The sequence below is a fragment of the Bos javanicus genome, chromosome 6, assembly GCF_032452875.1.
Source record: "Bos javanicus breed banteng chromosome 6, ARS-OSU_banteng_1.0, whole genome shotgun sequence".
NCBI lineage: Eukaryota > Metazoa > Chordata > Mammalia > Artiodactyla > Bovidae > Bos > Bos javanicus.
Genome location: NC_083873.1, coordinates 17,702,304 through 17,727,503, shown reverse-complemented (window position 1 = coordinate 17,727,503; position 25,200 = coordinate 17,702,304). Strand labels below are relative to the sequence as shown.

Here is a 25,200-nt window from a genome sequence, read left to right as displayed (position 1 = left end):
AACCAGTCTGTTGTTCCATGTCCAGTTCTAACTATTGCTTCCTGACCTGCATATAGATTTCTCAAGAGGCCGATCAGGTGGTCTGGCATTCCCATCTCTTTCAGAATTTTCCACAGTTTATTGTGATCCACACAGTCAAAGGCTTTGGCATAGTCAATAAAGCAGAAATAGATGTTTTTCTGGAACTCTCTTGCTTTTTCGATGATCCAGCGGATGTTGGCAATTTGATCTCTAGTTCCTCTGCCTTTTCTAAAACCAGCTTGAACATCTGGAAATTCACGGTTCACATATTGCTGAAGCCTAGCTTGGAGAATTTTGAGCATTACTTTACTAGCATGTGAGATGAGTGCAATTGTGCGGTAGTTTGAACATTCTTTGGCATTGCCTTTCTTTGGGATTGGAATGAAAACTGACCTTTTCCAGTCCTGTGGCCACTGCTGAGTTTTCCAAATTTGCTGGCATATTGAGTGCAGCACTTTCATAGCAACATCTTTCAGGATTTGAAATAGCTCAACTGGAATCCCATCACCTCCACTAGCTTTGTTCGTAGTGATGGCAAAGTAATGTCTCTGCTTTTTAATATGCTGTCTAGGTTGGTATAATTTTCCTTCCAAGGAATAAGTGGGCCTTAGAAAGCCCACTTGACTTCACTTTCCAGGATGTCTGGCTCTAGGTCAGTGATCACACCATCATCATTATCTTGGTCGTGAACATCTTTTTTGTACAGTTCTGCTGTGTATTCTTGCCACCTCTTCTTAATATCTTCTGCTTCTGTTAGGTCCATACCTTTTCTGTCCTTTTTCGAGCCCATCTTAGGGAGCTCTATTAAAGTGCATCTTTGGCTGTGAGAATATTCTTAAGGGATGTCCCAAAAATGTCATTTTGGAAGGAAAACAAGTCTTGGTTGTAATTTCAACAGGGTACATGTGTGCGTATGACACATTAGAGATTTGTGCTAAGCCCCCTCCTTATTTGTGCTTGTGCGCCACCCTGAATGGAACCTTTCATTTCAGCAGGATAATGCGTGCCCTGCCCTTTGGTACACAAAACATCATGTTCATGTTTGTTGGAATGAATATGTACCTAGAGTATGAAAACCTGCGGGGGCAGAGTGACAAAACGGAATGCTGCCCTAACCACAAATGTTGTTTCATCAACATTAAGCAGTGTTCAGAAAGTTCTCTATATTTAAAAGACTTAAGTGCTTTTCAGTTATAAGGCAGTTTTAGATCAGTGGTTGTGCTTGAGCAAACTGTCATTGTCCTTGAAGGACATAACTGGAGGCTATTTCGACATTAATTTTTGAGTGTTGCTTTACAGGTTAAATCACAGTATTTGGAGGGGTTCTTTTGTTTTTATTTTTGAAAAAAAACTTTTGCTCTCTTAAAATATCTTTAAAATGAGTGAGTTTATAGATAATTACGAGAAGTACTTTTTTGTAAATTAGTGGGCTTTATTTTTTGGAGTGGTTTTTAGTTCAGTTCAGTCGCTCAGTCGTGTCCGACTCTTTGCGACCTCATGGACAGAAAAATTGATCGGAAAGTAACAGAGTTCTCATAGGCTCTGCCCCCACGTCCCCCAGTTTCCCCAATCATTAACATCTTGCACTAATGGGGTATATTTGTTACAGATGATGAGCCAGTGTTGACGCATTATTGTTAAAGTCCATAGTTTTCATTAGGGCTCACTCTTGTACATTCTATAGGTTTTGACAAACGTATGACATAGCCATCATTTACAGTATCATATAGAATCGTTTCTTCAACCCCAAACTCCCTGTACGTCATCTACTCATTCCTCTCTCCACCAAGCCCTGACAACCACTGATCTTTCTCCTAGCTCCATGGTTTTGCCTTTTCCAGAATGTCATATAGTTGAAATCATATACAGTATGTACCCGTTTCAGATTGGCTCTTTTACTTAGCAATTTGCCCTTAAAGCTCTTCCATGTTTTTTTTTTTTTTCTTTTGTAGCTTGAAATAGGTCATTACTTTTTATCACTGAATAATATACCATTATTATTAATAAATAATAATCTGATATACCACAGTTTCTCCACTCACCCATTGAAGGACATCTTGTTTGCTTCCAGTTTTTGGCAGTTCTGAATAACCTTGCTATAAACTTTTATGTACATGTTTCAGTATGGACATAAGATTTTAGCTTCTCTGGGTATATGCTAAGGCACACGATTGCTAGATCATCTGATAAAAGTATATTTAGTTTGGTTGAAGCCGCTAGACTGTCTTCCAAAGTGGTTGTACCATTTTGCATTCTGACCGTTAGTTAGCGAGTCTTCTTGTTGCTCTGCATACTCACCATCATTTGGGTTTGTCAGTGCTCCAGATTTGGGGCATTCTGATAGTTGTAATAGTATCTCGTTGTTTTAATGTGTATTTCCCTGTGATATATGATGTGAAGCATCTTTTCATATACTTATTTTCCATCTCTGTATCTTCTCTGATGAGGTCTGTTCAAGTCTTTGACCCACTTATTAATTGGGGTTTTTGTTTTCTTATTGTTGAATTTTAAGAGCTTTTGGTATATTTTGGAGAATAGTCCTTTATCAGATATTCTTTTGCAAATTTTTGTCCCAGTCCGTAGGCTTGTCTTCTCATTCTCTTGACATTGCCTTTCACAGAGTCCAAGGTTTTAATTTTAGTGAAGTCCAGCTTATCAATTATTTCTTTCAAGGATGGTGCTTTTGCTCTTGTAGTGAAAAAATAATCTCCATACCCAAGGTCAATTGGTTTTCTCCTATGTTATCTTTTAGGAGTTAGTTTAGTTTTTAACATTTAGGCCTGTGATCCATTTTGAGTTAACTTTTGTGAAGGGTATCAGATCTGTGTCTAGGTTAATTTTTTGCATGTGAATGACCACTTGATCTAGTACCATTTATTGAAAAGACTGTCTGCTGCAAGATATTGTCATTGTTCCTTTGTCAGAGATCAGTTGACTTTATTTATGTGGCCTCTGCTTCTATCTTCTGAAAGACACTGGTATAAATTATTTCTTAAATACTTGGTAGAATTCACCAGTGAAACCATCTGGGCCTGGTGCTTTCTATTTTATAAGGTTATTAATTATTTTTTTTTTTTTTTTTTTGATTGTGCCATGTGGCTTGCGGCGTAATCTCAGTTCTCCGACCAGGGATCTAACCCAGGGACCTGGCAACGAGAACACTGAGTCCTAACCACTGGATCACCAGGAAATCCTCAAAGTTATTAATTACTGATTCAATTTATTTAATACATATAGGCTTATGCAGATGGTTTCTTTCTTTGAGTTTTTGCAGATTGTTTGAATATTTGTGAGACGTGCAATGATGTCCTTCTTTTTATTCCTTTTTAAATTAACCAATTTATCTATTTATTTTTGGTTGCTCTGGGTCTTTGTTGCTGCACGTGGGCATTCTCTAGTTGTGGCGAGTGGAGGCTGCTCTTCACTGTGGGGGCTTCTCTTGTTACAGAGCAGAGGCTGTACGTGCACGGGCTTCAGTAGTCACAAGTGGGCTCTATAGTTGTGGTGCATGGGCTTACTGGCTCCACAGCACATGGGATCTTCCCAAACCATGGATGAATCCATGTCCCCTGCATTGATAGGTGGATTCTTATCCACTGATACCATCAGGGAAGTCTGTTTTTTTAATTTCTGATATTAGTAGTTTGTGTTCTCTCTCTGTTTTTCTTGATTAACTGCCTGGAGACCTGTTGATTTTATTTTATCATTATTCAAATAATGAGCTTTGGTTTCATTAAATTCTCTTGATTTCCTGTTTTTAATTTCATTGATTTATGCTCTAATTTTGTGTTATTTCTCTTTTTCTATTTACTTTGGGTTTAATTTGTTTGTTTTCTAGTATCGTAAGGTATAAACTTAGATTATTGATATTAGATCTTCTTTTCTGAATTGTGCATTCAGTGCTATGAATTTCCCTCTGTTTTTGATGCATCCATAAATTTTTATAAGTTGTATTTTCATTTTTATTCAAAACATTTAAAAAATTTCCCTTGGGATTTCTTTGTTGGCTCCTTGTGTTAATTAGAAATGTGTTAATCTCCAACTATTTGGGGATTTTCCAGCTATCTTTCATTATTGATTCCTAGTTTAATTCCATTTTGATATAAAAGGAGACAGTAAAAGAATAGAATAGACTTTCTGTTCTTTTAAACTTATTAAGATGTGTTTTATGGTGCAAGATATGGTCTCTCCTGGTGCATGTTCATGTGAGCTTGAGAAGAATGTGTATTCTGCTGTTACTAGATGAAGCTGTCTGCTGCTGCCGCCACTAAGTTGCTTCAGTCGTGTCCAACTCTGTGTGACCCCATAGACGGCAGCCCACCAGGCTTCTCTGTCCATGGGATTCTCCAGGCAAGAACACTGGAGTGGGTTGCCATTTCCTTCTCCAATGCATGAAAGTGGAAAGTGAAGGTGAAGTTGCTCAGTCGTGTCTGACTCTTAGCGACCCCATGGACTGCAGCCTACCAGGCTCCTCCATCCGTGGGATTTTCCAGGCGAGAGTACTGGAGTGGGGTGCCATTGCCTTCTCCCGAAGCTGTCTAGAGATGTCAATTAGATCCAATGGATTGGTTGTGTTGTTGAGTTCAACTATAAGTTTGCTGGTTTTCTGCATGTTGAATCTGTTAAAGTGACTGTTAAAGTCACTTAGGAATATACTGATATTCTGATATACTTAGAATATTCTGATATACTTAGGAATATCAGAATCCAGATTCAAATCAGGTCTTCTGCTTGTAATAAAGTATTCTTTGCGCATGCTCGGTCCCTCAGGAAGCCTCTCTACTTTCTTGTTTTCATCATATTTCCCACTGCTCTCAATTAGAGAGTGACTCACCACCTAATACATTATTACAGTTTGAAGTACCATGAAACAGTGAAAAATGAATGTGTGTATTCTTACTGGAGAGAATACACATACTTGCATTTCCTAGACATATTTTAGTAAGTTTGTTTAGAAATGTGATGTAGCATTGGGGTATAACAATGTGATGTAACATTTCTATCTGTAAACCTTTCTGTAAGAGTGAATAGTTTTTCACTTTTCTTTATGGCAAGCTTTAGACACTGTAGGGATTTTGGGGGGGGGGGCTCAAAGTTTCTTTCTCGATGCATTAAACCCCATCCTTCTCTTGAAGGTGCTATATTCTGAAATCAAGGTGATGTCCGAAATATTCAAAGCCCATCGATTGTATCTCAATAGCAAGAGAGAGTCTAGGATGGTCATTAATAATGACATTCATAAAGCTTACTCAGACTTTTCCTTCATGTACTCTGAAGTGTAGCCTCTGACCATGCATGATTTAGAAGCTCAATGTAAAAGCTTATGGCTGATGTATGTATTTGGTCAGCATCACCATGCATTTTTGTGCCAGCCCATTAGAGCCTGGGTGCTACCAGCAGGCTGGTATCTGATTCACGTGTTTATTCTCACTTCTGGCCCCTACCCTTAAAATGTGCTCTTCATTCTTGGGCTCTGGATGCCTTGGTTCATTTCATTTTTTTTTGCTCAAGAGTCAGTTGCAAAAATTTCTACTAGCATGCCCCTTGTTTCACTTTTTTCTTCTTTCCCCTTTCCAGTTATTCCTGGTATTTTATTTGTTTTTTTTTTTTATTTGGACACCAGATAAATTTTTTTGGTCCCAAGAGTTTACTTTCTTTCTATTTCTTTATTTATTTGGTTCTACAGGGTCTTAGCTGCAGCAAGTAGGAGCTTTGATCTTTGTTGAGGCATGCAGGATCTTTAGTTATAGCATGAAAACTTTAAGTTGCGGCTTGTGGGATTTAGTTCCCTGTTGAAGTTGTTGTTCTTCAGTCACTAAGTGGTGTCTGACTCTTTGTGACCCCATGGACTGCAGCATGCCAGGCTCCTCTGTCCTCCACTATCTCCCAGAGTTCACTCAAATTCACGTCCATTGAGTTGGTGATGCTATCTAACCATCTTATACTCTGTCGCCCCCTTCTCCTCCTGCCTTCAGTCTTTCCCAGCATCCAGGTCTTTCCCAATAAGTTGGCTCTTTGCATCAGGTGGCCAAAGTATTAGAGCTTCAGATTCTGCACCAGTCCTTCCCATGAATATTCAGGGTTGATTTCCTTTAGGATTGACTGGTTTGATCTCCTTGAAGTCCAAGGACTTTCAAGAGTATTCTCCAGCACCACAATTTGAAAGCATCAATTCTTTGGTGCTCAGCCTTCTTTCACTTTGGGCTTCCCTGATGGCTCAGATGGTAAAGAATATGCCTGCAATGTGGGAGACCAGGTTCGATCCCTGGGTTGGAAAGATCCCCTGGAGAAGGGAATGGCAATCCACTCCAGTATTCTTGCCTGGAGAATCCCATGAACAGAGGAGCCTGGCAGACTAAAGTCCATAGGGTTGCAAAGAGTTGAACATGGCTGAGCTTTCATGAAAGCTAATACTTTCACTTTCAGCCTTCTTTATGGTCCAACTCTCACATCCATACATGACTGCTGGAAAAACTGTGGCTTTGACTATACAGACCATTGTTCAAACCTGGGTTCTCTGTATTGGGAGCCAGTCTTAGCCACTGGACCACCAGGGAAGTCCCTGAGAGTTTACTTTCTTGACTCATATTTTGTCCTCTGAACATTATCCGAGACTTAAAAGAAGACCTTGATACACATCACTTTGTGAAACAGCAGATTATGTAAATATGCTAATGTGTAATTTGCTTTGACATTGTTTAGAAGGAAACCTAAGAGTAAGGATGTCTGAGATGGGTCATGAGACACAGGTGGACAAGGTAACTCTCTTCTTCCCGACCCAGGGATCAAACCCACGTCTCTTGCATTTCCTGCATTGGCAGGTGGATTTTTTACCACTAGTGCCACCTGGGAGTTAGTTAGTTCAGTCGCTCAGTTGTGTCTGACTCTTTGCAACCCCATGAACCACAGCACACCAGGCCTCCCTGTCCATCACCAACTCCCAGAGTTTATCCAAACTCATCTCCATTGAGTCGGTGATACCATCCAACCATCTCATTCTCTGTCATCCCCTTCTGCTCCTGCCTCCAATCTTTCCCAGCATCAGGGTCTTTTCCAGTGAGTCAGCTCTTCGTGTCAGGTAGCCAAAGTATTGGAGTTTTAGCTTCAACATCAGTCCTTCCAATGAACACCCAGGACTGATCTCCTTTAGGATGGACTGATTGGATCTCCTTGCAGTCCAAGGGACTCTCAAGAGTCTTCTCCAACACCACAGTTCAAAAACATCAGTTCTTTGGTGCTCAGCTTTCTTTATAGTCCAACTCTTATATCCATACATGACCACTGGAAAAACCATAGCCTTGACTAGACAGACCTTTGTTGACAAAGTAATATCTTTGCTTTTTAATATGATGTCTAGGTTGGTCATAACTTTCCTTCCAAGGAGTAAGCGTCTTTTAATTTCATGGCTGCAGTCACCATCTGCAGTGATATTGGAGCCCAAAAAATAAAGTCTGACACTGTTTCCACTGTTTCCCCATCTATTTCCCATGAAGTGATGGGACCAGATGCCGTGATCTTCGTTTTCTGAATGTTGAGCTTTAAGTCAACTTTTTCACTCTCTTCTTTCACTTTCATTAAGAGGCTCTTTAGTTCTTCTTCACTTTCTGCCATAAGGGTGGTGTCATCTGCATATCTGAGGTTATCGATATTTCTCCCAGCAATCTTGATTCCTGCTCGTGCTTCTTCCAGCCCAATGTTTCTCATGATGTACTCTGCATATAAGTTAAATAAGTAGGGTGACAGTATACAGCCTTGACGTACTCCTTTTCCTATTTGGAACCAGTCTGTTGTTCCATGTCCAGTTCTAACTGTTGCTTCCTGACCTGCATACAGATTTCTCAACAGGCAGGTCAGGTGGTCAGGTATTCCCAACTCTTTCAGAATTTTCCACAGTTTATTGTGATCCACCACAATAAATTTCCCACCTGGGAAGCTTCTTATAAGAGTTAAAGTAAGTACAAATTATTCATTTTCTAAACAGAAGAAGCAAACTGCTGATAACTAGTGAGGAGGCTGCAGTAAACAAACTCTTGGAAATCTGAATAGAGAGGACAACAAGTTTACAAGAGAGAAAAACAAGAACTAAAGGACACAGATTACAGGAAGGAGAGATTTAGGATTCTAAAGAAACCTTTCCAAATGAGGGCTGATGAATGCGCACAAGTTTACCGATCCCTTAATTACTCAGGTGTAGCTAGCCTGCTCATTCTGTTAACCTACTCAGGTACCTATACTACAGAATCCTTGCGGTTTTGATTATAGTATTTCCTTCTGTTAACCTACTCAGGTACCTATACTACAGAATCCTTGCGGTTTTGATTATAGTATTTCCTTCTGTTAACCTACTCAGGTACCTATACTACAGAATCCTTGTGGTTTTGATTATAGTATTTCCTTCTGTTAACCTACTCAGGTACCTATATTACAGAATCCTTGCGGTTTTGATTATAGTATTTCCTTCTGTTAACCTACTCAGGTACCTATACTACAGAATCCTTGCGGTTTTGATTATAGTATTTCCTTCTGTTAACCTACTCAGGTACCTATACTACAGAATCCTTGAGGTTTTGATTATAGTATTTCCAGATCCTCAGGAGTCACTCTGCCTCCCCCACAAACATCCTTTCTCCCTGACCAGAGGTGACCTCTCTCTGTCTGGCAGCCTCTTTCTAATAATATCACCCCCCACCCCAATTTGTTTCTGTCTTAATTCATATTTATCCACTTCATTTTTCTGGTTTGTCAGGTTTCATTTTTACTTCTAATTTCATTTTTATTTTCAAAGACAGGATTATACTTGAGCAACAGTAATCATCACAATAAATATGTACATTTCATTTTAATTTTATGAACTATATAATTATGCTATATTTAACTAGAGAGGCTACCTGGTGGTACATCACCACAAATGGCATCTTGATAAAAAGAAAACATTTTAAGTTTCCAGGACAGAATATTTTTATGTGCCTACACCACACATAGTAACCAAAATGAAAAAGAGGTTTGTTATTTTTATCCTTAGTACATGGTATTTAAAAAGACTATGTGCTTGTCATAACAAACTCTTTAAAAAGACTGTTAATATGATAGCTAATATTTGGAAATTTATGTTGGGAGTTTAGGACTCACCTTTTCTCTTTAACTTTTAAGTTATAAAATTAATAACAGCTCATGTTTATTTTAGAAAATTTCGAACCTGGATAATCAAAGGGAAAACATAAGCCATCTATAAATCTATCACCTGTTAAAATTTTGCATGATCTTTCCAGTGTTTATGCTCGCGACTTTTAAAAAGCAAGATAAATAGGGTCATCCACGTGTCACTGTTTTGCACGGATGGATGTATCGTAGTAGAGAAGTATTTCAGTGTTCTGTTGCATTCCTCCATCACGGTTTATCTAAGCAGCCCCCTAGTATTGGCCACTTAGTTTTTTCTAGTGTTTCCCTCTTATTGGTGATGTCAGAGGCTATGGGATGTCACATTCAAGAAATGTTATTTTTGTGGGTTTTTTTTTTTTTAATCTAATTTAATATGTGAAACATGGTATCTCACTTTTTTGATTCGAGTTCCTTTGCTCACCAATGAGTGTAAAACGCCGTCTCACTTTCAGCGTTAAAGTATGAACGGTTGTTTTCTTTGGTTGTAAAAGGTCCAGAAGCATTCCTTAAAATCAGGTAATTATTGAAGTTTCACTGTTATGATATTGTGTGATACTATTTATTTTGACTTTTACTGTAAGGAGTTGAGAAATTGGGATGTAACAGTAACTTTGTGTCTGAAGGAAAGAACTAGATTGTTGATTGTTTCTTCATGGAAAACCTAACAGAGAAACTGTAGAGTTGGGGGAGACACAGGGCTTTTTAATCTGTTAGTTCAACCTTTCTCCCTGGGCTTTTTTTCTTTAAAGGACTTCTATTTCTGGGATGCTTGAATGCTGCCTACTGTATTAGGCAGAAAGAAGTACAGAGTGACCTTTCAAGATATTTCAAATTTAAGAGTCTATAATTAGAAAACACTGTTTGCATTCTCATCATAAAATTTTACTCGTACAGCACCCATCTGAATTAGTGGGCCATCCTGCCCCCGTCTCTCTCCCTCTCTCACTCATACCTGCTTGTATACGCCAAGGACTTCGCTTCTGACAGTCTTCAAGGCATCAGACTTGTGGGTTGTGTGATATTAAAATGCTTTCCTCCCTTCCTCCCCACTGTGTAAGATTACTTCAATGACTTCCCTGTCTTAACTTGCAAGGGGCTCACATGAGACTTGTTAGGAACACAGCTGTTGCTGCTGCTGCTAAGCCGCTTCAGTCGTGTCCAACTCTGTGCGACCCCATAGACGGCAGCCCACCAGGCTCCCCTGTCCCTGGGATTCTCCAGGCAAGAACACTGGAGTGGGTTGCCATTTCCTTCTCCAATGCATGAAAGCAAAAAGTGAAAGTGAAGTCGCTCAGTCATGTCTGACTCTTCGCGACCCCATGGACTACAGCCCACCAGGCTCCTCCATCCATGGGATTTTCCAGGCGAGAGTACTAGAGTGGGGTGCCGTCGCCTTCTCCGGTAGGAACACAGCTGACTGTCTTATAAACTGGGGGTTAGTCAGTGAACAAATAACATCACCTGTGTGCCAGAAAAACAGCAGACAACCTGACACGTGAGGTCTTTTCCCTCATGGGGTGTACAGCCTGACAGAAAAGAGCCAGCAACTCTTTACCGGTGACTGAGTGAGAAAGTCGAAGTGTTAGTCGCTCGGTTGCGTCCGAGTCTTCAGGAATCCATGAACTGTATCCCTCCAGGCTCCTCTGTCCATGGGGATTCTCCAGGTAAGAATACTGGAGTGGGTGGCCGTGTCCTCCTCCAGAGGATTTTCCCAAACCTGGGAGATTGAACCCAGGTCTCCTGCATTGCAGGCGGACTCTTTGCTGAGCCACAAGGGAAGCCCTCAGCTTTGGTAATACCCACCTAAGAATTAAAATGAAAATACATTGCTATAGTTGATTAACAACTTTAGGATGAACACTATTTTAATGTGAAGAAACATTCTTAGATTATCAGTCTTAAGAACAACAACACACTTTGCCTGTTGGAAAAAAGCTGACAAATCACTGGAATATCAGTGTACTCACAGGACTTGAGGAGTAACCGTGGAAAATATCATGTCTTCCATGTACAGCATGGGGATATCTGAAGGAACAAAGGTCCTTTTCTTGCTAAGGTTTGCTGTCTTATAACTAGTCTTTGGGGCTTCCCAGGTGGCACTAGTGGTAAAGAATCCATCTGCCAATGCAGGAGGCCCAGGTTCAATCCCTGGGTCAGGAAGATACCCTGGAGAAGGAAAGGGCAACCGACTCCGGTATTCTTGCCTAGAGAATCCCACGGACAGAGGAACCTGGTGGGCTATAGTTCATATGGTCACAAAGAGTTGGACATGACTGGAGTGTCTTAGCACTCATGCAACTAGTCTTTAAAATAAAATTTCATCTATTTTCCAGCTTACAATAAAGTGCTCCTTAAGCACAAGAGCTTCTGTGCTTGTATTTGGAAATACTCCACGTTTAACTGTTGGGTAGAGCCTGAGATGACTATGACAGAGAGGAATACTCTTTTGAGTTGTTTAATCCCCTGAGATGATCATAGCTGTTCTTAGGCCAGACGATGACTCTCCAGTCCATTAGGCCTAAAAACAAATGCTTCCATGGAAAGTCACTTTCTATGCATCAGGTTACTTAGTGTTTTTATGTGGCTGCATCTTGGTTGTCTCCTGATATAGAGAATTTATTCCACAAATCTGGAACTGCCTTCTCTTCAGCTCTAGTCAGATGCATGGCTGGCGGATGTTGAAATAAAGGATGGATTTCTGGTGCAGTTGTGTTCCTGAAATGATCCAGACCATTGGAGCCACTTATTTGTATTGTGTTGCCTTGGTTTCCTGCCAAAAAAAACACAAACAAACAAACAAAAAACAACAGCAAAACAAAACTCGGGAGAGTTATGCTTCAGAATTTATTGAGGGGCATCCCTGGTGGCTCAGACGGTAAAGAGTCCTCGTGCAATGCAGAAGACCCAGGTTCAATCCCTGGGTTGGGAAGATACCCTGGAGAAGGATGTGGCAACCCACTCCATTATTCCTGCCTGGAGAATTCCAGTGAACAGAGGAGCCAGGTGGGCTACAGTCCATGGGATCGCAAAGAGTCGGACACGACTGAGCAACTAGCACACACATGATGAAAATCTGTCATGTGATGTCATATGGTGGTCTCCCTGGTCGGTGCTGTTGCTCACCACCCTGCCGGTGCCAGCCGGCAAAGTTGATCAGGTCCCAAGAACGTGCACGGCAGGGTTGAGAAAGGAAACTACAGCAAAGGAATTCTACAACAAAGATGGGGTCGAAAGGTTCAGACACGTCTCCACAAAGGGAAGCGGTCTGACCATGACTTTATTCAGCATCTTATATTTATCCAGAAAAGTGTGAGAAAGACAAGACAGTTAACATTTTCTTGGTTGACCTATACATCTTACAAAAAGTCACAAGAAATCTTGAGAGCATGGGAATGGCACCCTGTTATTATTTCTTACACCAGATAACATTTCCCTGTACGTGAGAAGTTTGTCCAGAATTCCAGGTGTCTGCAGTAAATAAGCGCCTAATCTCTGGGGTGGCGGGACAGAGAGCTATGTTTGCAAGCAAACCCTCAAGGACTGAGGCAGCTCCCAGAGCTGTGTCCTTCGGACAAAGGACCCCGTTCTCACGGGCAGCTCCCCGCACCACCCCTGTGTACAGACCTGCAGTGAGCATGTTAGGGCCAAGTGTCAAGAAAAGCTTTTCTTGCCCTGGGAAACCGATCCCCTACTCCCCGCCTCCCCTCCCAATACATGCAGATACGGAGACACCACAGTCTGCCTCTGAGCCTGGAAAATTTCGTTTCTTCTCTCTTTTACTCCGGCTGCCAAGGAACTGAGAACTGAATATGTAGCCCAGTTTTTGTCATGTTTTAAGACTTACCTAGTACCCTCTGTTACCCCTTTTCTTTTCGTTTCTATTTTAGTCAGCTAACAAATACGGGTCATGCATGCTCTGCACCAAGTGCTGTTTCTAAGCTGTTTATAAATATTAACGACCTCACCCCTCTTAAGGACCCCATGAAGTTAGTGCTGTTATCCCTATTTATAGGCGAGGAAACTGAGGCACCGGAAGGTTATGCATCATGTCAGGAACTCCAGAGGTGCTGAGTGTGGCGCTCCCCTACTGGGAGCCGGTGAGAGTATTCAGTCACGGGAAACACATCCCCGCCCCTCCCACTGCTTCCTGTGATCAGGAACCCTGTCTCTACTTGGCTTTGGGTTCTGCATTGCTCCTCTTGTAGGGGTATTTTACTTTGTAGGTTGTATCCTTTAATTTATTCCTTTATGAAGTGATGCATGGTACATACACTTCAGATTAAGATATATGAGCTCTTCCATAACACTCTTTTAAATGGGTCTTCTCAACTACTCTGGGATGTGTACAGAGTGTTTGGAATGGTCAGCATGAATTTACAGTCTAGCACCCTCTCCTTTTACCTCTCCTTTTCAAAAAGAGCACACATTTTAAGTTTGACTAGATGGAAAAATCTATAAGCTGATGATTTTATCAGCATCATTAATATGTGTGCTGTGCTAACTCCCTTCAGGCATGTCCGACTCTTTGTGACTCTTTGGACTGTAACCTGCCAGGCTCCTTTGTCCATGGGATTCCCAGGCAAGAATACTGGAGTGGTTTGCCATGCCCTCCTCCAAGGGATCTTCCTGACCCAGGGATCAAACCCTCATCTCCTGCAGCCCTGAATTGGCAGGCAGGTTCTTTGCTACCAGCACCGCCTGGGAAGACCATCATGTTATAAACAGTTATAATTGTCCACATTGTTACAGGCCAGGAGCCACTCTCTCCTCTTCTTTTATTTGATTTACCTTTGCTACCTAAGGAATAAAATGTTGGCCCTGTTTTATGAGCTACTTTAAGTTTCAGCTTCTCCCATCTTGACACTCTGGGCTTGTTTTTATATATAGCTGTGTGTAGGTACCTGAAAAATATTGGACCTTCCAATGTGTCTTCTTGAAAAATCTCTTCATTAGCCCAGTTCTTGCTTAATCAGGTATTTATCTAAGCTAACTTAACTCTTGACCTTATAAACAGGTAATTACATTGATCCTTTTGATAGAGTAGCTTAAGTTGGAAGATGCAGAGATTAGCCCACGAGATTACTGGCGGTTCTTAGTACTGCAGCCAGTGTCCCTGAAGGCAGAGACAGGCATAGTTTGGGGATACTCTGAGGTTGCATTTGTAGGCACCTTTGACGTTAAGGGGCTTCCCTAGTGGCTCAGATGGTAAACAGTCTGCCTGCAATGCAGGAGACCTGTGTTCAGTCCCTGGGTTGGGAAGATCCCCTGGAGAAGGGAAACTCACTCCAGTATTCTTGCCTGGGAAATCCCATGGGCAGAGGAGGCTGGTGGGCTACAGTCCATAGGGTTGCAAAGAGACAGACACAACTGATCAACTATCACTTAACACTTAACTTTGGTATTAAGAGGCAATGACCCTTTTGATCCATGTACTATCTAATTGCATATGAATATAATTAATTTCTTCTAATAGTACCTCAGTGTTCCAGAAATGGCTTCAATAGGGGGAACCTCTGAAGGGTTTAAAATGAGAGTAAATTTGTAGAAAGGTCAGTGTGGAAAACTGGGACGGGAAGGGATTAATGCAGTCCAGGGGAAACACGATGGTGACTACAAGTGTGGCTATTAGCGGAGCTGTTTGACAGACAGGGTCAGGTTAGTGGAGTTGGTGGGGAGAGTAGAGAGAGGTAGTAGCTAGAGTGAAGTCCCAAATGAGAAAAACATCCTCTGATGGTGGGGTGATCTTTTCAAAGGATTAAACATTAAACTGAGAGTATTGTATGGTATCTGAAATGAGCACAGAGTTGCTTACCTCCTATTATGGGCCTTACTGGAATGTAGCATTTTTGACCAGTTGAAGTTTATTTCATCTGTACCCAGCATTTCAGATATACCTTTGTTCTTTAATTTTTATAACAACTTTATTGGGATGCAATTCATAACCACTAAATTCACCCTTTTAAAGAGTACAGTTCATTTAGTGTATTCACAGAGGTGTGCAACCATCACCTCTACCTAATTTTAGAACATTTACATCATCCCCCCAAGAAAGCCCCTACCCACTGATATTCACTACCCAATCTCCTCTGCCTCCAGCCACTGGCAACACTCGTCTGTGTTCTGTCTCTGTGGATTTTCCTCTTCTGCACATTTCACAGAAGTGGAATCATGAAGTATGTGATTTTTTGTAACTGGCTTCTTTTACTTAGTGTGTATAATGTTGTTAAGGCTCATCTGTGTTTTAGCATGTATCACCACTTCATTATTCTTTATTGCCAAATAATATTTTATTATATGGGTACAGAGCATTGTATTCATCCATTCATCAGCTGGCTGTTTGGGTTGTTTCTGCTTTTTGGATGTTACGAATACTGCAGAAAGAACATTTGTCTACAGGGTTTTGTGTGAACTAGGGTTTTCATTTTTCTTGGATCTATAACTAGGAGTGACACATTCATTCTTGAGTCTTTTCCAGCTGTTGAGTATTTTGGGCGAAAGTGGGATCTCAGTTGAAAATCAGTTTCTGGTTGTGGATGCACATATGTTCCGTAATAGTTAAACATAGATTTTAATGATATTGGTTGGGCATTTAAAAGATATATATACTTCAAATACCAAATCTGGTGTGTGTGTGTGTATCTTGGGCTATACTCTTAGGATATAAGGTGGTTCTATGAATTGGAAACCTCTGGAAAATGATGTACATTTTACTTCTATCTACGACTCAAATTTTAGTTAAAGTAAGTAGTTAGAGCACAGAGGAGTTTTATGGCAGCACAACCGCTCTGATAGTTTAATGGTAGATACATGTCATTATACACGTGTCCAAGCACACAGAATGTATACCAGCAAGAGCGAACCTTAACTGTGAACTGTGGACTCTGGGTGAATCTAAAACTACTCTAAAAAATAAAGTCTGTAAAAAATCCATTAAAATATCATAGCAGTTGTACATATTGCAAGGGAATCCTTCACCGTTTTGTTGGAGTGTGATGCATTTTGCACTCCACAGCAGCCTGGGTACTGGCGGTTCCTCACCTGCTCTGGAAAGCCCTCAGTGCCCTGAGTTTCAATGCTCCATTGCCTTTCTGTTCTTGATACCTGCCTGGCTGATTCCTGCCTCAGGGCTTTTGAACCAGCTGCTTCTGTGACCTGAAATACTTGACTTCCAGGCCCCACCCCCTTCCCATTATTATTAAGTCTTAACGCAAATATTGAGTTGGCCAAAAAGTTCATTCGGGTTTTTCCTTACATTGCCAGCCCAGTACTATCTGCTCATTTCCTAACCACTAATCCCTAAATCGGCTTCCCTGGTGGCTCAGAGGATAAAGCGTCTGCCTGCAATGCAGGAGACCCGGGTTCGATCCCTGGGTTGGAAAGATCCCCTGGAGAAGGAAATGGCAACCCACTCCAGTATTCTTGCCTGGAGAATCCCATGGACAGAGGAGCCTGACGGGCTACAGTCCACAGGGTTGCAAAGAGTCGGACAGGACTGAGCGACTTCACCCACAATCCCTAAGTCAGCCACGCCAGCCTCACTCTGACTCTAACTTCTCTCAGTGGCGGTTCTCACAGTCTTCTTGTTTATCTGTCGTTGAGCATCATGAGGGGTGGGACTCTGCCTACCTCCCCCGCTCCACCTCTGAACAGTTCTGTCAGGTATTGCTAATGTTGGCGGAAAGCACAAGTTGCTTTTCTCCTCCTGAAATGCTGGTACCTGTTAGACCCAGTGTCCTCCCAGGGACTCTTCCTGGGAGGTGGGGTGGCAGTATCATAGAATTCATCATTTCACTCTCACTCCAAGAAAACCAGCAAAACATAGCAAAGCATGATTCTGACTTAAGCTCTCACTTTCTCTTTTAGAGCTACCATCCTCTGCCCTTCCCGCTCTTCACAGAAAGGATCTCTGACAAGTCTTAACAGTGTTGACCGCTGCGAGGATCACAGACCATGGTGGGATTTATTGTTGTTGTTGTTCAGTCGCTAAGTTGTGTCTGACTCTTTTGCGACCCCATGGACTGTAGCCCACTAGGCTCCTCTGTCCATGGGGCTCTCCAGGCAAAAATACTAGAGTGGATTGCCATTTCCTTTTCCAGGGGATCCTCGTGATCCAGGGTTCAAACCCATGTCTCCTTCATTGGCCGGCAGGTTCTTTCCCACTGACCCACCAGGGAAGCCTGCAAACAGTAGGTTGGGTGCTTCCTGGTGCTCAATCATATATGTGATTTGCTCAGGGTTGGATGCCTACCAGTTGTCCTGCAACTTCTCTGCTATCTTCTCTTTCCTAGTTAAGACATTTCAAAACATGCCTTAAGAAAAACATGCCTTAACTTTGAGAGTTTCTGTCTTATCGTCAGGAGAGTCTTAGATTTCAAGCTGTTTCACGTGTGTGGATGTTTCCTCATGTGTTAGATTGTTGTCTTAAATGACAGCAAGAGAAATAGAGGTGATACCAAAACTTCCTAACCTCTTTGCACGACTGCCCACAGACAGGGCCCTCAGTCATTGCCTCAAAGGTGCTTTGAGAAAAATTAGTGGTACTAAAAGCCTTCAAAGAAACATCAGTCAGCGGAGCAACTGTTTAACAGCATTACTGAAATGATTACTAGCAAAGTTACTTTGTTTCTGTAGTATTTAAACTAAAGTCAAAGAGATGTGGTAATTATACACATTCTTCCCTGGTGGCTCAGACGGTTAAGAATGCGCCCGAAACGCGGGTGACGTTGGTTCGATCCCTGGGTTGGGAAGATCCCCTGGAGGCGGGCATGGCAACCCACTCCAGTATTCTTGGGCTTCCCTGGTGGCTCAGAGGTTAAAGCGTCTGTCTCCAATGCCGGAGACCCAGGTTCGATCCCTGGGTCGGGAAGATCCCTGGAGAAGGAAATGGTAACCCACTCCAGTATTCTTCCCTGGAAAATCCCATGGATGGAGAAGCCTTGTAGGCCACAGTCCATGGGGTTGCAAAGACTCAGACATGACTGAGCGACTTCACTTCACTTTTTGCTCACTGAGAAGGAAGGAAGCTTTCACGCTCATGGTTGACATTGTGCAACTCAATCCACTGTCTGGAGTATTAGTAATTTGAATTTAATTCCTAGGATAGTTTTATTCTTGAAAATAAAAATAGCAGTTGCATATTTAATACAGAAGGGTTTCTCTTTCTTCTCTACAGCAATGGGCACCTTACGACTGGGGCTCAGTTTATTCTGACATAGCCATTCTTTTTCATCATTACTCGTTATCATCATGTTTGCCTAAAAAGTCTTCAGCCAAAGATGGACCTCAGGGCCGTATAATCCCAGGTTAATTAAAAATACATTTTTAGGAGCATTTAAGTTGTTGTTCAGCACAGCACTCGATAGGCTTACTTGTTTGTCTTCTGTAAAATTCAAAATACTTCTAAGAATGTTGCTAGGATTAGAATGCCTATAATGGGCCAATGCTAGGAATGACAACTATTTCTGAATATTTGACCGCAGTATTTTCTCTCCCTTCGTCTTACAGTGTCTGTCCCATTGAAGCTGGGTAAAGAAAAGAATTCATTTGTTCACTAAATACTTACTGAACGGTTTCTGTGTGCCAGGCGCTCATTTCAGTGTCGTGAACGCAGTGAACAAAGTAAAACCCCTGTTTTCATGGAGCTTTTAAAAGCCCCGAACATCCTCAGCAAACAAGTGGGATAAAGGAGGCGCGGGGAACAGACTCGCTCTCAGATGTGCCGGGGGAAAGCTCCTTCAAAATGGCAGACAGACACAGGATGCAAAGGATAGAGCTGGAACCTGGTTTGGAAAACAGGATAAAGCCATTGTATAATGCTTTAGTTTTAACCACTGCAAAATAGAGAAGCTTATTAAAACAATAAACCGAAAAACCAGGTGCCAGGGTGATTTGACCTAGGCTTAGGAAAGAAGGATTACTTTTCAAATAAACAATTTTAAGTCACTTTTTTTTTCAGGTTTACAGATTCTGCCCCAATTCTGCCTTCACTGCCCCCTCCCAGCCTTGGTCTAATGCAGCTTTCCAGAGTATCTCTATGCATAGTATGAGTTCATATTTGCCCCATTCGTAAAGTAGAAGATAGCAAACTATACTTCTGAGCAATGTATTTTTTCCTCCTTATATATGTAGGAGGGTTTAGCAAATCAGTACAAAAAAGAACATCCTCCTCGTTTTTTTTTTTTTTTTCCCCCCTCGTCACAGAGTAGTCCATTGTATGGATGTACCACAATTTAAATAGTGACCTATTGATGGAGGTTTGGGTTGTAGCCAGTCCTTGCTCTTAAACAATGCCGCAATAAATAACTTTGTGTGTAGGTTATTCTGCATGTACACAATTATATGTGTATAAATTTGCCAAGTAGAATTGCAGATCATAAAGGATGTGTGTAATTTTGATAGCTATCTTGTCAAATTGCCTCCCAGAGAAGGTTTATCTTATTCTCACCCCCCTGCTAGAAATTTGTGAGGCTAGCTGTTATTTGGGTCTGGATTTTTTTTTTTTTTTTTGCCAGTCTGATAAGTTAAATGGTTTCTCAGAGTTTCAGTTTAGGAATACTATTCATTCAGAAATTTCAGTGGCATATTTTTTAAAAGGAAGTGCTCAGAAATATAAACAAGGCTAGAATTTAGCTCTTTTTATTGTACAAAAAAAGACGCTAAAGGCCATCTTACATCTTCTATTATGTAAGGTGAGTTTGTCCATGTTGAAAATGCTACATTTTAAATACTGAAAATAATACAAGGTGAAAGTGCTTCTAGGCTCATGATATACCTAGGTGATCTGCTACGAGTCAGACCTTTCGTATATAGTTTGGTGCTCTATGATAGGTAATTGAACTAGGACAGTGTACAAAGATGAGTTAACACAGCAGGCCGAGACTGCCCTTCTAGGAAACAGTGCTTGCAAGATTAGCCCTTGACTGGTGGCACGTGGTCACTTAGATTGGAGGAGGGTTCCCACCATTTCCTGGTAAGGATAGCTCACTGCGCCTGACCTGTTTGTGCAAACAGTATTGGTTTCTGTTGAGTACCTTCTTGCATTCCGGGAGTATAGAGTTTAGGTACGTGCCCAGCAGAAGTTTCCTGTGTAGCCAGTCCCAGTAAAAACCCCAGACACTGAGTTACTAATGAGCTTTTCTGGTAGACGGTATTTCACAGGTGTTGTCACCACTCCTTGGGGGAAATTAAACACCACCTGTGTGATTCTACTGGGAAAAGGCCCTTGGAAGCTTGCTCCCGGTCTCCTCTAGACTTTACCCCACATACCTTTATCCTTAGCTGATTTTGCTTTGTATCCCTTTGCTGTAACAAATAGCCATGAGTACAACTGTATACTGGGTCCTGTGAGTCCTCCTAGTGAATCATCACACTGGGAGTCTTGGGGACTTCCAAGCCCCAAACAGCTTGGAAAGACTAACATTCTCTGTCCGTATTGGTATTAGTGGTCAGTGACACAGATATTTTTAGCATGCAATTAATTGACTTTGATATTGTCTCTTGACTTATAGTCTGTGTTCTATTGTAAAGTGCGTAATGCTTTAGATTTCTGTGATTTAGCGTTTATATCTAACAAATGGAGGCAACAAGAAGGGTGCTGGGGAATGGAGAGTTTTGTGTTTAGTGATGAGTGCACAACTGGTTATTTGGTCTTCCCAGTGCCTATACTTCAGCTTAAAAACTTACTGCTTTAACTTTCTATACTTTGGTTATTAGGTAAATGGATTTACTCAAATTTCTTTGGCTTCATAGCCACAGAATTTTAGCCAGACAGTCTCATTCCTAAATATACTCTGATTCTGAAGCTTAACTGCAAACCAGTAGCCCTGGAAGCATCACTTAGGACAGCTTATGTCCCAAATAGGACATAAGGCCCAAAGATGGAAATAAAGCTTATTTTTGCTTTATTCTATTATATTAGCATGCTGTTTTTGTATTATATTAACATCCTGTTTGGCATTTTTCAAATGGAAAACTGATAAAAAGTGTTAAACATAAAGATTTATGTCTTTAAGCTGCTTTAAAAAAGAAAAGAAATTAGATGGCGTCTGAAGGCTGAAAAGGACAAAACAAAAGGCAACACAGTATCTGGTATGTGTGGGTGTGTGTGGCTTTTCAGAACCACTTTCCCCCTCTGAATATTTCATGCATAACAATGACTAGGAAGAAAGGTGGCTCCAGAAAGTATTAGGGAGCCAGTAATAACTAGTGGAGAAATGTCATGAAATGCAAACCCAGAGTGTTTTATTCTAGAGTTTCGGTTTCTACAGTGATCTAGGCATGGGTGCTAATTTATGTTTAAAGACAAAGCTCAGAGAGGTGACCTTAGGCGGCCAGTGACATTTATTTATATTCCTGGTGGTGTTTGAGGATGGACCTCTTCAATTCTAAAGCTACTTGTGTTGTGGTATCAATTCAAAAGACAGGTATATGTAAAGGTGTAATCGTTTTTCTGACCTGGAATGTGGCCCACCAAAGGAGTCAACCCTCTGGTTGCCTGAAAAAAATTCCTTCTTGACTCCGAGGTCAATATTAGTGACACAGGGCTGTTTAGGAATGTGTTATATCAACTATGAATTCATGAGAGAATTTTTATGGGGATGGCAGGTAAGTTCCATGACAGCCTATAATTCCAGTTCACTTGTATGTGTTCGAATCCTGTAATTGCTTTCTCTGTTAAAGCTTTTCTTCAGAACTCAGTAGAAGATATAAAGCAGACTGTATTTTAGCTGCGAGGGATCTGTTAAATCTGTGCACAGACTTGAAAAGAATTGAAAGTGCCTCTCCTCCCTCCCCGTGACATGAGAAAGAGCAGTGTCAAGGTTAAACATGAAATCAACAGTCAGTCTAGTGCTGGGAGGAGTTTGCCCTGAATAAATATATGTCCTGCGTCTGACTGTACCTGTGCCTGAGTCGCCTTCCTCCTGAGTTGTCTGTTACCAGGCAACAGGAGTGATTCAGACCCTCTAAACACTTCACCCCAGTGAAATGTCCATCGGCCAGATTTCCAGGAAGTGTCCCTCTTGTAAGTCACTGGGGAGCTGGACAGACATTCATGCAGGCACTGAAGGTACCAGATGACCCGGAGCTGGGAGCTGTGTTAGATGGTGGGACCAGCTAATATCTGGAAGGACGTACCTCCTAGGGCAAACACAGACTGTTATCTGTTAATATGTGGTAACTGTGGGAAGAAAATGTGGAGGAAGAAAAGGTGAAATCTCCCCAGGAGGACTCATGGAGAAGCAAATCCACCGCTCTTAGGGGGAAAAAAAAAAAAAGCCAGCACATTCCAGATTGTAAAAACAGATCAAGATCTCAGAAAATCTAGCAGCGTGGCTAAGATTGCCTGGAATAAAATCCCACCTCTCACCACTTGCTGGATTTCTGGTTCTCACTTCCTCATGCCTCACATGGAGGATTGATAATGATACCTACTCCATAAGTGGTTGTGCATATTAACCAGCTAATATTGGGGAAGCTCCAATCACATCCTCCACCCTCTAGGCAACTCCCTAAGTAAGCGGTGGGGGGGTGGGGAGGTCAATGGGGGCGGGTGAGGGTGGGAAAAGGTAGAACTGTGTAGGGATGAAGGAACACCCAACGATAGGTGAGAACTTTTTAGGGATTTATCTATTCTTTTATCATGTTGAGAACTGCAATTATAGACACTGGAGCCTCATTTAAGAAACCTCCCCAAGGGTTTTCAGCATTTCTTACTTAGAAAATTATTTATATATCAAAAAACTACTGCTGGATTAGGCGGGTGCAGGAGGATATAATCATGGAGATTGGTTGGGGGTTTCCAGGGTATCTGAAGCTATATTCGTTTTTTGCTTTACTGTTTTTTTATACCTTATGTTTTTTCCTCCTCCTTATGTAAGATACATTATAATTAAAAATGCAAGGAACTTCCCTGACATTCCAGTGGTTAAGACTCTGCCCTTCCAATGCAGGGGCGTGAGTTCAATCCCTGGTCTGGAAGCTAAGATCTCACATGGCCTTGCAGCGCAGCCAAAAAATTAAATAAAAATAAAAATGTAGTCACACAGGGACTTCTCTGGTGGTTCAGTGGCTCCGCGCTCCCAATGCAGGGGCCCGGGTTCAATCTCTGTTCAGAGAATTAGAGCCCACATGCCACAACTAAGATTTTGCATGAAACAACTGAAGATCCTGCAAGCCATAACTAAACTACCCCACATGCTGCAGCAAAAATTCAAGAGCCTGTATGCTGCAACTAAGACCAGGAACAGCCAAATAAATAAACAAATTTTTTTTAAAGATGCAGTCACACAAAGCATTCTAAGTTGGGTGAAATTTTGGAGTCTTGTACCCCATATGGAAATTATAATTATGCAGATACGTTGTTGGAAAAAGAAAGGTGCCTATGGTACTGTGGAGAAGGGTGCAACAGGGCTGGAGTCTCTCAGTGTGTGAGATGACACATTCATTCACAGCCATTCTAGCGCCTCTGAACGCTGGGCACCTGGCTGGTGGCCAGTGACGTTGATGCACATCAGACATGGACTGTCCTCGCACCTTCTAAGCCAGCAGAGGGGAACCCCTGTGTAGGCTGCAAACTACAAACCCATAGGCTGGACGAAAGAAATGGGAGGAGCACTGGTAAAGCGAGAAAGTCCTGACATTAAATCCCAGTCTGATCTTTTAAGCGTTCTTGAATTTATTTTTTGAAAGGAAAGCAGAATGTTAGCAGATTGGATTGTGTTGCTGTACACTGGGCTACTGGCCCAGCAGTGGCTGGGTGATGGGAGAGAGTTGTGAAATTCAGAGTCATTCTTCTTCCTGAGTTTGCAGTCTGGTTCTGTCAGGTGGAGGAGTTTCCCAGGGAAGGATCCGCTGTGAAGTCAAAGTCAAGAGGAAGAACGAGATTACAGGAGTGGCTCTCTGGGCTGGCTCAAGAGCTCATCCTCATAGTCCACGGTAGGACATTAGTGTGTGTAAAGTGAAAGTGTTAGTCACTCAGTCGTGTCTGACTCCATGTGACCCCATGGACTGTAGCCTGCCAGGTTCCTCTGTCCATGGGATTCTCCAGACAAGCATACTGGAGTGGGTTGCCATGCCCTTCTGTAGGGGATCTTTCTGACCCAGGGACTGAACCCATGTCTCCTGCATTGCAAGCAGATTCTTTACCATCTGAGCGATCAGGGAGGCAACCAAGGCTAACTTTAGGATCCCTATAAAAAGAAAGAGAAAAACCCATTGCACTCTATAAAGTTTCTCACTTTCCCTTAAGCCACACTATATACAGTGCTTCATTCACTGAATTTTTCATTGAAGGTCGCTTTATTTCATATGGAGTCTTATACTTTGAATAATTTTCTGAGTGTAGAATGTTGACTTGGGGCAAATGCTTTTAAGTTTGACTTATTTTAAAAAGAACCGAAGTAATTAATGATTGAAGGATAGTTGATATACAATAATATTACATAAATTACAAGTGTACAGTAGAGTGATTCACAATTTTTAAAGGTTATACTCCATTTATAGTTATTACAAAATATTGACTTTATTTTCTCTGTTATACAGTATATCCTTGTAGCTTATTTTATAACTGATATTTTGTTGTTGTTCAGTTGCTAAGTCGTGTCCGACTGTTTGCAACCCATGGACTGCAGCATACCCGGTTCCTCTGTCCTCCCCTATCTCCCAGAGTGTACTCAAATTCACGTCCATTGAGTCGGTGATCCTGTCTAACCATCTCATTCTCTGCTGCCCCCTTCTCCTTTTGCCTTCAATCTTTACCAGCATCAGGGTCTTTTCCAATGAGTTGGTTCAAGTGGCCAAACTACTAGAGCTTCAGCTTCAGAGACAGTCATTCCAATGAATATTCAATGTTGATTTCCTTTAGGATTAATTTCCATTAATTTAGATTCTCAGTCTTTCATCAGGAACCTTTATGTTATTTGATGGAAAACTGTATTAACCATTATTCATAAAAGCTTACTGAACATATGTAACTTCTTTTCAAAAACAGAGAAAGCCATAAATGTCTCAAATAATTCAAAT

At 41.5% G+C, this 25,200-nt stretch overlaps 1 protein-coding gene across 8 annotated transcripts in view; it reads left to right on the top strand.

Moving 5' to 3' along the window:
• Positions 1 to 25,200, top strand: part of SGMS2 (sphingomyelin synthase 2) — a 98,570-nt gene that overhangs the window by 25,097 nt on the left and 48,273 nt on the right. For 3 of the 8 annotated variants that reach the window (XM_061419442.1, XM_061419435.1, XM_061419437.1), the window contains exon 2: positions 17,044 to 17,133. The exons of the other annotated variants lie outside the window; for them this stretch is intronic. The gene's annotated coding sequence lies outside the window, so the exon portion shown is untranslated. The remainder of the gene's footprint in view (positions 1 to 17,043; positions 17,134 to 25,200) is intronic. 8 annotated transcript variants of the gene reach the window in all.